Below are 15,491 nucleotides of genomic sequence, written 5' to 3' on the forward strand. Positions count from 1 at the left end.
GTGTGGTGCTATGGTTGATACTGCATAAATAGCATTTTTTGGTAGTTGATTCGATTGGTATAGGTAATGAATTGCGTTCCAAAATATTGTTGGGTAGTTAATGGCTTTGATATTTTATATGGTAGTTGTCAGATCCTTGTACCTTTGACCCGATGATGACGGAACAAGGTGCCTTACGGGTATTTTCGAGGTAAACACATACGTTCTTAGGTCATTTAGATGCGAGGTGCCGGTAATAATTTGAGAATTACTTTAGTGGCTGTCGGAGGTAGTGAGACAAAGCATCAGTTGCTCCAGGCCCACAATCACTGAAATCAGAAAAAGATTGGGTAAATGGGTGAACGCGGAGATGGATGTTAAGGCCTGAAAGCTCTAAAATCATGTCATGGAGAATTAAGCTTGAAGCAAAGAAGAAAAAATGGCAGAAATCAGCATCATCTCTACCACTTTGGTTGGACCGGTGAGTACGAGGGAGTCAACCACGAGAATTGAGTTGACTCCATGGGAGCTACAGTTTCTTCCCGTCGGTCCCATCCAAAAGGGTCTTCTCTTTCTCAAGCCTACGCCCCCACCACAAGAGAGTAGTGTCATAGATCACTTGAAAACCTCCCTCTCTCGCACTCTAGATCTGTTCTATCCACTTGTCGGCCGCCTTGGCACCACCGTAAACGACGACAATACCACTTACTTCTTCATCAACTGCAATGGCGCCGGAGCTCAGTTTGTCCATGCAGCTGCCGATAGTGTCATCGTGGCCGACATACTTGAGTCTGTCTACGTTCCTCGAATCGTCCACTCCTTTTTCCCACTCAATGGGGTTCGCAACTCCGAAGGCGTTTCCCAGCCACTCCTGGGAGTGCAAGTGACTGAACTTGTTGATGGCATCTTTATTGGCTGTACTATCAATCACTCAATTGCAGACGGCGCTTCCTTCTGACATTTCTTCAATTCATGGTCGAAAATCTCTCGGGGTTCCAATGAAATAACCATTTCTCCTGTTCTCGATCGCTGGTTTCTTGACGATGCCCATTACCCCATACCAATTCCTCAGTCAATGCTAGCCTTTACTAATTTTCCCCCTTCACCACCAGTCCAAGAAAGGGTTTTTCATTTCACAAAGGAAAAAATTGCAGTCCTGAAAGCAAGAGTGATAAGGGAGAATCAAAATCTCCATGATACGTGCTGCATTCCTTTTCTGTTAGCATAATATCCTCTTGTATAGCTGTAGGGATATGCTCAATATTTGTATTTGATTCTTTCCTATTATGTAGGAGTTTACAACTGTAATTATCGTGTATATAATGAAGAGTTATCTCCTCATCCGGTAAGGAGGATTTCAGTCATTTACCGTGTTTATCAAACACCTTTATGGTATCAGAGCAAGGTTTCTTTCGATTCTGACCATGGCTGTTTCGTCTTCTTCACCTCCTAGTCTTCCGCTCAATACAATGGTGCATATGCTCACCATTAAATTGACCTCCTCCAATTATCTATTGTGGAGAAATCAGTTCGTTCCTCTGTTAGCTAGTCAAGAGCTTTTTGGTTATTTGGACGGTAGCATCACGGCTCCTTCTCCCATGATTACTGCTTCTGATGGCACCCCAAAATCCAATCCTGCATATACCTCTTGGCTGCATACCGATCAGACACTGCTCAGTTTACTCTATTCTTCTCTCACAGAGGAATCTATGAGTGAGGTACTGGGTTTCCGTCACTCCCACGAGGCCTGGCATGCGCTTGAAGTCTCATTTTCGCACCGATCAAAGACTCGCGAACTGCAACTCAAGGATGAACTCCAGCTGATGCACCGTGGCTCTCAGTCCATTGCTGAGTTTTCTCGCACCTTCAAAGGCCTTTGCGATCAACTGGCTGCTATTGGACGTCCCATTGACGACACGGATAAAGTCCACTGGTACCTACGCGCATTGGGACCCGACTACAAGATCTTTTCTACCACCATGATGTCACAACTTCCTCTACCATCCTTTGCTGAAATTGTTCCGAAAGCTTTGAGCCATGAAATCTTTGAACGGTCAGTCTCCCATTCATATTCCAACTCTGCTTATTTTGTGCAGCAAACTTCCAAAGTGGCTGGTCACAAGCAAGTGAAGCATCGGTCTTCAGCTTCTCCTATACCGTTTGCCAACTCAAAGTCATCATCCAACTCCTCCGTCCGCTGTCAATTGTGCAACAAAGAGGGACACTTGGCTAAACGTTGCTGGAATTTCCTGAAACTCAAAAAGAAGCAATCGGCTAACCTTGCTGAGGCTTTTTCTGCCTGCTCGATTCCGGATTTTAATGACTCTGAATGGTTCCCTGACTCTGGTGCAACGTCCCACATGACTAGTGACACCGAAGGTGTGGATCAACCGACTGTCTATTCTGGTAATGAACGTGTCATGGTTGGCAATGGTCAGTCCTTAGCAATCTCTCACACTGGTTCTATTTCATCTCTTGTTCCGTCTAGTCCTCTTCTTTTATCTAATGTCTTAGTTGTTCCTGGAATTAAGAAAAATCTTATTTCTATTAGTCAACTTACTAAAGACAATAATTGTTGTGTTACCTTTTCTTCCTCTGGTTTTACCATACAGGATCGGGTCACAAGAGTGGTACTGGGAGTCGGAAGATGTGAAAATGGTCTCTACGTGTTGGATCGTCGTCATCATGCCTTAGTGTCCACTACTTCTTCACCGCGAGCATCTGTTCGTTTATGGCATACTCGCCTTGGTCATCCACATTATCGTACTGTTGCTTCTCTTTCTAAATTAGGATCTATTTCTTGTAGTAATAAATTGGTGAACAATGATTCTGAAATTTGTGTTGGTTGTAAACTCGGCAAAAGCCACCGTTTACCTTTTTCTCTAAATAATGAACGTTGTGCTATGCCTTTTGATCGTTTACATTGTGACCTATGGGGTCCGTCACCAGTTTCTTCCTTTAATGGATATAGATACTATGCGGTTTTCATTGATGATTGTACTAGATTTAGTTGGATATTTCCTTTAAAACACAAATCTGATTTCTTTGATAATTTCATCAAGTTACAATGTTTTATTGAGACACAGTTTTCCGCCAAAATCAAATCATTTCAGTGTGATGGTGGAACTGAGTTTACTAATAATAAGTTTCGCTCTCATTTGCATTCGTGTGGCATTGATCTTTGTCTGGCATGTCCCTACACTCCTAGTCAAAATGGAATTGCCGAACGTAAGCATCGTCATGTCACAGAAACAGGTCTTACTCTTATGTTTCATGCTCGTGTGCCGCTCTCCTTATGGGTTGAGGCCTTCTCTACTGCCGTCTTTCTCATTAACCGACTCCCGTCACCATCTCTTGCTGGCAAAACACCTTATGAGCTCCTGTTTGGTAAGCAACCCGATTATTCTATGCTTCGTACCTTTGGGTGTCTTTGCTTCTCTTATTTGAAAGATTACTCACCTCATAAATTGTCTCCAAAATCTACTCCTTGTGTCTTTTTAGGTTACAGTACCCTTCATAAAGGATTTCGGTGCTTAGATCGTAAGACACATCGTGTCTATGTTTCTCGACATGTGCAGTTTTATGAACATACTTTTCCCTATAATGGTGATTCTGTGCAAAATCTGCCATCTAACATTGACTATATTCATTTTTCTGAGTTTCAGGAATGTGTTTCTAGTTCTTCTAACGTTAGTACTTCAGATTCTTTGCCTTCACCATCTTTCTCGAATTCACTGTGTCTGCCTTGCAATGATATTCCACACTTGTCTTCGACTTCTTCTCCTAGTCCGCAAGTTCCTCTTGATGAGGACTCTCTCTTGGATTCTGTTGCTACAGATTCGACCACTCCTTCACCAGTCTCGTCCTCTTCTCGTGTGACCACTTCCAGCCATCCGATGATTACTAGAGGGAAAGTTGGTATATTCAAACCACGGTTGTATCATGCTATGCATATCTCATCTTCTTCTCAGTTGTTTCAGGCTCTTCTTGCTCTCAAAGAGCCACGAGGCTTCAAGTCTGCTGCAAAACACCCTGAATGGCTCTCGGCTATGGATGATGAAATTCACGCACTGAAGAAAAATGATACGTGGGTTCTTGTACCTCGTCCTCAGCATCATAATGTGGTTGGCTGTCGCTGGATTTTCAAAACAAAGCTTCACTCTGATGGGTCTATTGAGCGTCATAAGGCACGTCTTGTGGCTCAAGGATTTTCTCAAGTTCATGGTCTTGATTTTGGTGACACCTTTAGCCCTGTGGTGCGTCCTGCTACAATCAGAATCATTCTATCCTTGGCTGTTACTTCAGGATGGCGTTTACATCAGCTAGATGTTAAAAATGTCTTTCTTCATGGCTTTCTCAACGAAGAGGTGTACATGGAACAACCGCCTGGCTACACTGATTCACAGTTTCCTCAGCATGTTTGTCGTCTAAAACGTGCTCTTTATGGCTTGAAACAAGCTCCTCGAGCTTGGTTTCATCGATTTAGCTCATTTTTGCTCAAACTTGGTTTTTACTCTAGTCAGGCTGATTCTTCGTTGTTTGTCTATCACTCCTCGCTTGGTACTGTTTACTTACTTCTTTATGTTGATGACATGATCATCACTGGAAGTACTCCTTCTCTGGTTCACACCTTTACTACTCGGCTTTCCAACGAATTCTCCATGAAGGACTTGGGTGATCTTCATTATTTTCTCGGAGTTGAAGTTCAAGCTAATGAGAAGGGTCTATTTCTCAGTCAAACGAAGTATGCTCTTGATCTCTTGCAACGTGCTTCAATGATTGATGCCAAGCCTATTTCTACACCTTTTGTTGTTGGACAGCATCTATCCGCCGAAGGGACTCTATTCTCCAACCCTACTCTGTTTCGTTCTCTTGCCGGTGCTCTTCAATACCTCACGATCAGCAGGCCTGATTTGTCCTTCAATGTCAACTCCATTTGCCAGTTCATGCATGCTCCCACCGAGGATCATTTTCGTGCTCTCAAGCGTATCTTGCGCTATGTTAAAGGCACTGCTCATCATGGTCTCCAACTTCACAAACAGTCCACTCGTGATCTTCTTGGCTACTCTGATGCAGACTGGGCTGGATGTCCTGATACACGTCGCTCTACTACCGGCTATGCTATCTTTTTTGGAGCTAATTTAATCTCTTGGTCTTCTAAGAAACAAAGCACTGTCTCTCGTTCAAGTGCAGAGGCCGAATATCGCTCCTTAGCTGTTGCTACTGCTGATATTGCATGGATTATTCAGTTGCTTCGGGACCTTCATGTTACACTCTCAGTGCCACCTAAAATTCTTTGTGACAATCAAAGTGCAATTTTTATGGCAGTCAATCCGGTTACTCGTCCTCGATCCAAACATATTGCAATCGACTACCATTTTGTTCGTGAACTTGTTGATAAAGGCACTTTGAAAATTGATTTTGTTCCTTCCCATCTACAGCTTGCTGATTCACTGACCAAAGGAGTTACCAAGCCACAGTTCTATATCTTTCGAAGCAAGCTCAGCGTTCTCCCTTCTACCACGCTCACCTTGCAGGGGGGTGATAAGGGAGAATCAAAATCTCCATGATACGTGCTGCATTCCTTTTCTGTTAGCATAATATCCTCTTGTATAGCTGTAGGGATATGCTCAATATTTGTATTTGATTCTTTCCTATTATGTAGGAGTTTACAACTGTAATTATCGTGTATATAATGAAGAGTTATCTCCTCATTCGGTAAGGAGGATTTCAGTCATTTACCGTGTTTATCAAACACCTTTAAAGAGCTAATGCAGAAATGGGCACCGACCAAATTTCCTCTTTGCAAGCCCTGTTGGCCCTTCTCTGGCGATCCGTAACTCGCAGTAGGCGTTTCCCAGAGGATCAAGAGAGCTGGTATGCATTTCTAATAGGTATGAGACCAAGGATGCGTCCACCATTGCCCCAACAATATTTTGGGGCTGCAGCTCAGTCCGGAATCGTAACGATGAAAGCAGATGAGCTACTGGAGCGCGGTTTGGGTCATGCGGCTTGGCAGATGAATAAGATGGTCGCTGCCAATACTGCATTAGAAGCCACCAATTTCTTGGAATCCTGGATAAAAAACCCAATGCCCTTTCCACTTATAAATTTTATAATCAACAATTCTTTGTGCATGAGCGGTTCGCCACGATTCAATGTGTACGGTACTGATTTTGGTTGGGGAAGACCAATTGCGGTTAGAAGTGGAGGTGGGAACAAGCCTTATGGGAAGACCACCCTTTTTCAGGGAGCAGACGAAGGAAGCATTGATATTGAAGCTTGCCTGTTTGCTGAAACCTTTGAGGCTATGATGGAGGATGCCGAGTTCATGGAAGCTGTCACCGTTTGATCTTAAAGTTCTTTGTATACGACTGATCTCAGGACGTGGCTTCAGAGACTATCTTTGATTCTACAATAATGGAGTTTATTTTGATTGTTCCCATCCATTTACATTTAAATGATTATGCAACTCTGTGTTGATATTTATGGTCATTATTAAATATTAGACTTAGGATTAAAAAAATGTTGAACAACCTATTTGGATTCAATATGTTGCAAGTCCGGATCACGGATAAATAAATGGGTGGCTAACGGGTAAGGTGTGGACATGGATGTTACAGCATGAAAGCTATAAAAAATCATGTGACGGAGAATTAAGTTTGGGGTGGAGAAGATAAATGGCAGAAATTCGCATCATCTCTACGACTACGATTAGACCGGCTAAGATGAAGGAGCCAATACCTACCAGAATTGAGTAGACTCCGTGGGAGCTTAATTTATAATTTAAATTAAATAAAAAAAGAGTAAATAATAGATAAAATTTGAAATTAATGATGACTAAGGGATATTTATACTAAACTCCTACTATTTACATCTATATACAATATATATATTTGAAACATATCATAGTAACATTTAGATCGACTGATATTAAGGGGTTTTAATATTTTTTGAATCCCTACCAATTTTTATGGTGTCCATATATCAATAGATATGCCTTATGCACTCAATTGAAAATGTTTTTAGTTTTATAAATTAGAAATATTTTTTCTAACTTAAAGAATATTGTAGACCCCTTTTGAAGGGGAGGGGGGGGGGGGGGAGCCGGGAGAACTTTTTTTCTCCTTTTCATGACATTTGTGGAAGAAGGGGGGGACCTCCATGCACGAGACAAGCCGCACATGCAACTGGCCGTAGGCAAGCTGCCCATGAGGGTGGTTGGGGTCTCCCATGCTTGCTGAGAGGGGAACAGCAGGGCAAGTAGTGGCTTGCCAAAGAAGGAAAGAGGAGCTGAGGAGAAGGAGGGGGGAGACGTCTGAAAGCAGGAGGGGATCCAGAGAGGAAAAGAGCTCAAGGAAGGAGAAAGAAGAGGTATGAATACCATGGGTCCCTGGATTTACTTTATCGATATATAGTCTCATTTCTTTTTCTCAATAGTTTCTATGGATTGTTTGATTATATGCTCAGTTTCACGGATCATGTTTGAGTTATGGTTTATTTGTTAATATCTCCTTCACTTCTTTGGGTTGCTTTGAGAGCAATACAGCTTTGTTCTAACTTTACCATGCGTCGTGTAGGAGTCTTGTTTTGTTTCCATTTCTATGAGATGCACTCTAGTTTACTCACCTACAGCTAAACTTGTTGTTTGAAACACAAAGTATGGCTTGGGTTGCTTTATTTAGCTTCGTTAGTTTGTGCTCTGTTTTATTTCGTCATTCCCCTGTTCCTGCTTCTGGTACTGGTTTGGCTGCTATATGAAGTAGCAGTATAGCGGAAGAAGAAGGGTTTTTAGGTCCTTGTGGACAAATTCTTAAGGAAGAGTTTGGGAAGAGGCGACTGTGATTGAGCACACTGATGTTGCATTGCTCTAAGACCATGAGGTCATCTATGATATCTGCCATGGTTCGCTGAACATGAAGAGACCCGTTTATACCAACCTAAACATGTTTGGTGCTCATTTTTTTTTTCATCAAACTGCATCTCTCTGTTTTGATGGAGCCTTCATTGTAGTTTTCTGTGACAGAGATCACTAGCAGGGCCTTTGAGCTTGTGTCTGTAATGGCCAAATGTGACCCACGCCCGAGAGAATGCGTGTTTGTTGTTTGGTGAAATAAAAATGATGCAGTGAAGTGCATGCTGCCAAAGCCACCATCTCCATCTCTTTTTGCATGGCCATGCATGGCCCCACAAGTTTTTTTCTTTTACAAAAAAACCACCCTGTATACCCATTATCCTATATACCTTTCTACCTCTTAATATCCATTGAATCCACTTCTCACCAACCTCCATTACCCATACTCATCACCTAACCTAGATACCCATATCTCACCCCCTTATGCATGTCCATTATTCCCATTACTTGGAACGCCCATATTCTTCCCATAATGCATCTAATAAACCCATTTCTTCTAATCCTATTTCTATTACCTACCTCTCCTATCATTTTTCCCATCATTCTAATCATTGAACTCATAAGTCTCACTTCCCTTCACCATTTCCTATCACCCTCAATGGTTCTCACCATACCCACATACCCATCACCACCATTTCTCTCTCTAAACCTTCACATCCCCCCCCCACCACCTTTTCTCTCTCTACCTTCTACCACTCATCCCACTACCCATAACCCTCATCTTCATTCCCATGCAAATGTTCACCATCCCACATCCATCTCCAACCCTCCACCCTTCATACCCGTTTTCTCACCACCCCACCCATCCTAACCATCCATGAATATGGTTTCTTTAAATATCCACATACCCATCACCACCATTTCTCTCTCTAAACCTTCACATGCCCCTCCACCACTTTTTCTCTCTCTACCTCTTACCACTCATCCCACTGCCCATAACCCTCGTCTTCATTCCCATGCAAATGTTCACCACACCACATCCATCTCTAACCCTCCACCCTCCATACCCGTTTTCTCATCACCCCACCCATCCTAACCATCCATGCATATGGTCTCTTTAAATATCCACATACTCATCACCACTATTTCTCTCTCTAAACCTTCACATACCCATTACCACCTTTTCTCTCTCTATACCACGCCATGCATCCATTCCACTCTCCATGCTCTCTCATGCATGCCCATTACTCACATACCTGAAAAAACCATGTCTCTCCCTATACGTGAGGCATCTTTAGTGCACTCTCCATCAACATAAGAGGGTCTCCAAGGAGTGGGGTTGAAGGAAGGATCCGGTTGGAGTGGTGGGCTGTGAGGGAGTTTGGAGCCTTTTAGGCTTGCCCATATTGGCCTTGAACTTGGGCTTAAGTTGGAGCCTAGGCCCAAGCTTTGATGGTGATGGTGCCTTGGGCTTAAGTTGGAGCCCAGACCTAAGCTCTTGGTGACTGGTTTGGGCTTGAGTTGGAGCCCAACCCAAGCATGTTGATGAAGGGCCCCATGCCGCCTATGCTAGCCACCCTCATTGGCCCATGCCCACATCAATTTAGCCCATTAGGTTGCCCAAATCCTAAATAATTCTCTTAAAAATCTCTAATATTCATAATTAATTAATTCAATCATTCCCTTTTATTTGTTATCTTATTCTATTTCTACCAATTTATTTAGCTTAACTTGAAGACGATTAAAGGACAAATTATTAAGGTTGGATATCCTTTCAAAACACAAGATAATTTATATTTCACCTTCCCATCTTTAAATTATGTCTAAATCACCATATATGAAAAACTTTTGTATAAATTAATTTATATTGGACTCAAAGAATTTTCTACATTCTAAACTTTAAATCCCATTTTCAAAACTTAGGTCTTTAAGTAATTTTTCAAAAGTCCCATGTCTTAATTTAATTCTTCAAATATTCATTTAAATCTTATTTTCATCAATTAGAATTTTAATCCCGTGTTTATCTAGTTATTTAAAGTCTAATCCTTCAAAAATTCCATATTTTAATTTAATTTTTCAATCCTAAAAAAATTCTACAATTAGTTTAAATTTCATTTTCATCCATTAGAATCATCATCCCATATTTATTTAAAGTCCAATCTTTCAAAAATCTCAATTTAACTTTCAACCTTAGAAATTCTATTATTCACCCAAATGTTATTTTCGTTAACTAGAATTCTTATCCCCTATCTTTTTATTCATTTAAGGTCCAACTCTTCAAAAATTTAACCTCCTAACTTAATTTTCAATCTTAAAATTCCACTGCTCCTTTTCTATTCGTTTAAAATATTGTTTCCGTTAAGTAGCATTATTATTCCATATTATCTGTTTATTATAATCATTAAAGTTTAATTCATCAGAATCCGACTTCCAAATCTAATTTCCAATCTCAAAAACTCCACCGTCCATATATCGCCGTTTAATGATTATTCTCGTTATTAATGTTATCCCATCCACTTACTTATTCAGTTATTCATATACCAAAGATCTCATCTCTAAATAAATTCTTAAGTTTTCAATCTCTAAATTCACATATTCAAATCTCTAAAATTCCATCTTTCGCGATTATTTACCTAAACTTTATTATTTCACCATCGTTATTTCATTCCTTTACTTATTCACTCATCCACTTATCCCCTCATTTAAAATCCCGAACTCTCAAATCATTTTCAAGTTTCCAACCTCGTTCAAATTTAATTTCTAAAAATTCTCATTCTCACATTTAATTCCTGAAAGTCCAATCTTCAAATAAACTCTAAAATCCCAATTTTCTTTAAATAACCTTCGAGACTCCAATTTTTCAAATGAATTTCAAAAATCCAATTTTCTCTCGAATAGCTTTAATTCCATTATGGTCTTCAAACAATCTTCTGCTCCTCTTGATTTTAATAAGCATGAACGAATTTTCCGTAATTCCAAATAATGGAATTTATGGGATTAATTCATGTAAAATAAACGGGTTTTGGTGGGAGCCCAACATAAGTAAATTTATAATTGATTGATTGTTTGATTGATTTAATTGACATGCATGATTGATGTTATTATGCTCTATGACATGCTTGAAATTATTTCTTAATTGTGCATTAACCTCACTTTTTGATAAGTTTATTGTGGCTCGTCGCCCAGGTACGTATCTATTCCCATTCTGGTATTTCTATATGCATACTTTGATTCTCATATGTGCATGATAGTTCCGGGTATTCATTGTTTTCCTCATCAATTGTCACGTCAACTTCATTTTATTAGTAGAGACCTGTTTCTAGGGACTTAGAGGGATGCTACGGTCTTTATCGTACCTTCCCGATAAGTAACCTGACCCCCGAACCCGATCTGGTTTTTCACATACCACCTTTTCCAAAATAAGGAGTCACACTTAGGGTTTTTCTTTCTTATTTTGTTTACCCTTTTAAAATAAAACAAAAATAAGTGGCGACTCCAAGTCATTTTTCATAAACAATAAACATCAATTTTTTAAAAAAATTAAAAATTGAGCTCGCCATCAAGTGGAAAACGCATGAGCCGAAATGCGGGGTCCACAAATATGTTTTATAAAAAATTATTTTTAAAAATATTTTTTTTATTTTGAAAAAAAGTAAAATATATAAAGAAATATTTAAAAAAATTAAATTACAATATTTTTACGATAATAAGATAAAAAAATTATTTTTATATTTTAGTTATCAAATAAAATATTATTTTTCAAAAAAAAATCAAAACTGTTTAAAAAACTAATTTTTAACAAGTATCCATCTAAAACGCTTCTATAAATATTGTTAAATTTCGTTTCCACTCCAAAGACTTATGCCTAAAATATGTGAAAGTAATTTCGTGAATGTGAATGGTACGAATCCGAGCGAGTCAACTAAGAGGATCGAGTTGAATCCATGGGAGCTCCAGTATCTTCTGTCTGCTCTCATCCAGACGGGTCTTCTCTTTCGCAAGCCTACACCCCCACAAGAGCATAGCATCATAGATCACTTGAAAACCTCCCTCTCTCGCACTCGACTTGTTCTATCCATTCGTCGCCCGCCTTGGCACCACCGTAAACGACGACAATACCACTTGTTTCTTTATCAACTGTAGTGGCGCTGGAGTTCAATTTATCCATGCAGCCGCCAATGGCGTCACCATGGGGGACATCCTTGATCCTATCTACGTTCCTAGGATCATGTCTTCCTTTTTCCCACTTCATGAGACTCGGAGCTTCCATGGCGTTTCTGAGCCACTACTTGCGGTGCAAGTGACGGAGCTGGTGGACGGCATCTTTGTTGGTTGCACCATGAATCATGTGGTGTCGGATGGAACTTCCTTCCAACATTTCTTCAAAATGTACGTTTATTTTGAATATGTAAAACACTTATTTATATTATTGAACTCAATAAACAGATAAGTTGAGTTGACAAAAAACAATATCTTATATGGTATCGGAGCATACAACAATCAGGCTACTTGGACCGCGCTCTCTTCAACACTTATGCAAAGCCATCTCGAGGTTGTATCATGTCTCTCAAGGGAATCCTAGACAATCTGCACAAGGGTGAGACAACCATTACAGAGTATATGCAGCTCATTAAAATGTGCAATGATGAGCTTCTCCTCACGAATGTCGCCTACGATATTGACGAGCTCATTCTTAAAATTATGTGGTCTTTGTGACAAATATTCCTCACTTGATTTTGCAATCAAAGCTAAAGAAACCCCTATTTCCTTCGATGAATTTCATGAGAAGCTTATCACCTATGAAGCCCAATTGAAACAAGACCATGATAAGATTAACTCTAGCCTCTGCTTATTTGACTACCAAGAATCCTAACTCTTCCCCACATCATAATAATAAGGCCAATTCTTATGGTCATAACTCTTTCTCCAATAACCCTCTCCTTCCCGCTAGTCTTCACCAACCACGACAACCTCCTATACCTTATCGGGGTTTTGTCAGCTTTGTGGTTTTCTAGGCCACTCTGCCAAACGATGTTTTACCTACAATCATATACCATGGACTACTCATTCGTCCCTATCTGCTCGGTCAACAATTCCCCAAGCACATTTTGCCTTCCCGACTGCTTATTTTTCCATTGACTGGTTGTTGGATTATGGTGCCTCTCATCACGTGACAAGTGACTTACAAAATCTCTTTCTCCACTATGATTCCACTGGTCATAATGATATCATGATTGGTGATGACACTAGTCTCCCCATCACTCACACGGGTTCTTCTACTCTTCAATCCTCCCCTCACTCATTTCTTTTACATGATGTTTTTTGTGTTCCCTCTATGAAACACAACCTAATTTATGTTTCTCAATTTTTCTTAACTAATAATGTTTCTATTGAGTTCTTTCCTCGCTCTTTTCTTATGAAGGATCTTCGAACGGGGGCAACGCTTTTGATCGATAATTCTAAGGATGGAGTGTACAAGTGGCTGACCATCCATGAGAAATCCAAACCATTACTCATCTTTGCTTCTATTAAAGCATCTACTTCTAATTGGCATCACCATCTTGGTCATCCTTCTACTAAAGTTCTTAGTCACCTCATGTCGTCCCAGCTCATTCACTTATCTTTTACTAGTATTAGGAACTTTTCTTACAACTCTTGTCACTGTAATAAAAGCCATAAGCTTCATTTTTTTGCATCATCGCCAACTAGCACTTCTTCTCTTCAACTTCTTTATTCTGATGTATGGTGCTCTCCTGTGGAATCTTTCAATGACAATAAATATTATGTTATTTTCATTGACCATTTTACAAAATATATCTGGTTTTATCTCAATTATGATGTTTTAGATATTTTTATTCATTTCAAATTGCTTGTGGAAAAAAAATTTAACAAACAAATTATCCACCTATACACGAACAATTGTGAGGAATGTCTTGCTCTCAATTTTTTTTTGGCTCATCATGGTGTCTCTCACTTCACTACTCATTCCCATACTCCTGAACACAATGGATACTCGGAGTGTCGTCATCGTCATATAGTTGAGACAAGCCTCACTTTGTTACACCATGCTTCTATGTCCTTATCATTTTGGCTTGAAGCCTTTGCCATTGCTGTCTATTTGATCAATTAATTACCAAAACATAATCTTAGGTTTCTTTTTTCTTACCAAAATTTTTTTGGTCAACCGCCAAATCTAGCAAAACTTTGAGTCTTTGGTTGCTTGTGTTATCCATGGTTACGTCCTTATAATTCTCATTAGCTTGAGTCCAAGTCCAAACCATGTGTATTCATTGGTTATTCACTCTCTCAAAGTGCTTACATTTGTCTTGATCCCACCATTCATAAAACCTACACATCTCGTCATGTCAAGTTTGTCGAATCTATCTTTCCATTTGCAACATCCAATCCTCCTCCATATTTCTCATTCATAGAGTCTGGATTTTCACCCCATTTATCTACCCTTGCTCCTATTGGTACTCCTCCATTGACCATCTCTTTGGCATCTCCTCCTTCTGGTAACTTGGTTCCCTACTTGGAAACACAAGCGAGTAATGACAATAGAGGTTTCATATGTCTCCTTTTTTTTAGCTCTCCTAATATTTCTGTTCAAATGCCTTGTCTTTGTGTTCCTAATCCATATCCATGTCAACCTACTGTATCTCATTCTCCACCATTTACACTTCTACTACTTCCGATTTTGAATCCACCATCAATTCCTCGTGTTAATCCCCTCAATTGCCACTCTATGATCACCCGTGACAAAAACAACATTGTTAAACCATCCACAAAGCTTACCATGTTTGCCACTACCCATGCCGAACCCATCACTAAGCCCACATGTGTCTCCTAGGCCCTTAAGGACCCTTGTTGACGTCAAGCAATGTCAGAAGAATTTGATGCTCTACTTCGTAATGGTACTTGGGATCTCGTACCTTGCATTGTTGATCAAAATCTTGTGGGTTGTAAGTGGGTCTTTCGTATCAAGAGAAAACCTGATGACTCCATTGATTGTTTTAAGGCTTGACTTGTCGCCAAAGGGTTTCATCCGTGTCTCGGTATAGACTATCATGAGACATTTAGTCCTATGGTTAAGCCCACTACAATTCATCTTATTCTTGCTTTGGAAATCTCTTTCGGGCGGTCTCTTCGCCAACTAAATGTAAATAATTCCTTCTTGCATGGGTATCTTACTGAAAATGTCTTCATGGTTCAACCTCCCGATTTTTCTGACCAACAACACCCATCTCATGTGTGTAAGCTCCGAAAAGCACTCTTACAATACTTATCTCTTAGTCGACTTGACATAACTTTCTCTGTCAACAAACTATCCCAGTTTATGCATCATCCGACCTCAACTCATTAGATGGCAGTGAAATGTCTTCTACGGTATCTAGTAGGAACATTGCACCATGACTTTTTTCTTCATAAAGAGTTTTCACTTCGCCTTCATGCTTACTCAGATGTTGATTGGGTTGGCAATCCTAATGATTGATCTTCCACAAGTGCTCATGTTGTTTTTCTTGGTACTATTGTCATCTCTTGGTCCTCCAAGAAACAAAAGTCCATGGCTCGATCCTTAATGAAAGCAGAATATCGTGTTGTAGATTCTGCCGCAACTGAAGTACTTTGGATTAAATCTCTCCTTCTATTGCGACAA

At 40.0% G+C, this 15,491-nt stretch overlaps 1 non-coding gene and 1 pseudogene across 1 annotated transcript; both read left to right on the forward strand.

Annotated features, from left to right (window-relative positions):
• Positions 1-243: 243 nt before the first annotated feature.
• Positions 244-6,422, forward strand: LOC100256019 (protein ENHANCED PSEUDOMONAS SUSCEPTIBILITY 1-like; annotated as a pseudogene).
• A 5,273-nt stretch (positions 6,423-11,695) lies between these two features.
• Positions 11,696-12,550, forward strand: LOC100266394 (uncharacterized acetyltransferase At3g50280). Its single transcript, XR_009465953.1, has 2 exons — positions 11,696-12,223; positions 12,325-12,550. It is a non-coding gene; the product is annotated as an uncharacterized acetyltransferase At3g50280 (transcript).
• The last annotated feature ends 2,941 nt before the right edge of the window (positions 12,551-15,491 follow it).

Source organism: Vitis vinifera, chromosome 7, assembly GCF_030704535.1.
Source record: "Vitis vinifera cultivar Pinot Noir 40024 chromosome 7, ASM3070453v1".
Taxonomy (NCBI): domain Eukaryota; kingdom Viridiplantae; phylum Streptophyta; class Magnoliopsida; order Vitales; family Vitaceae; genus Vitis; species Vitis vinifera.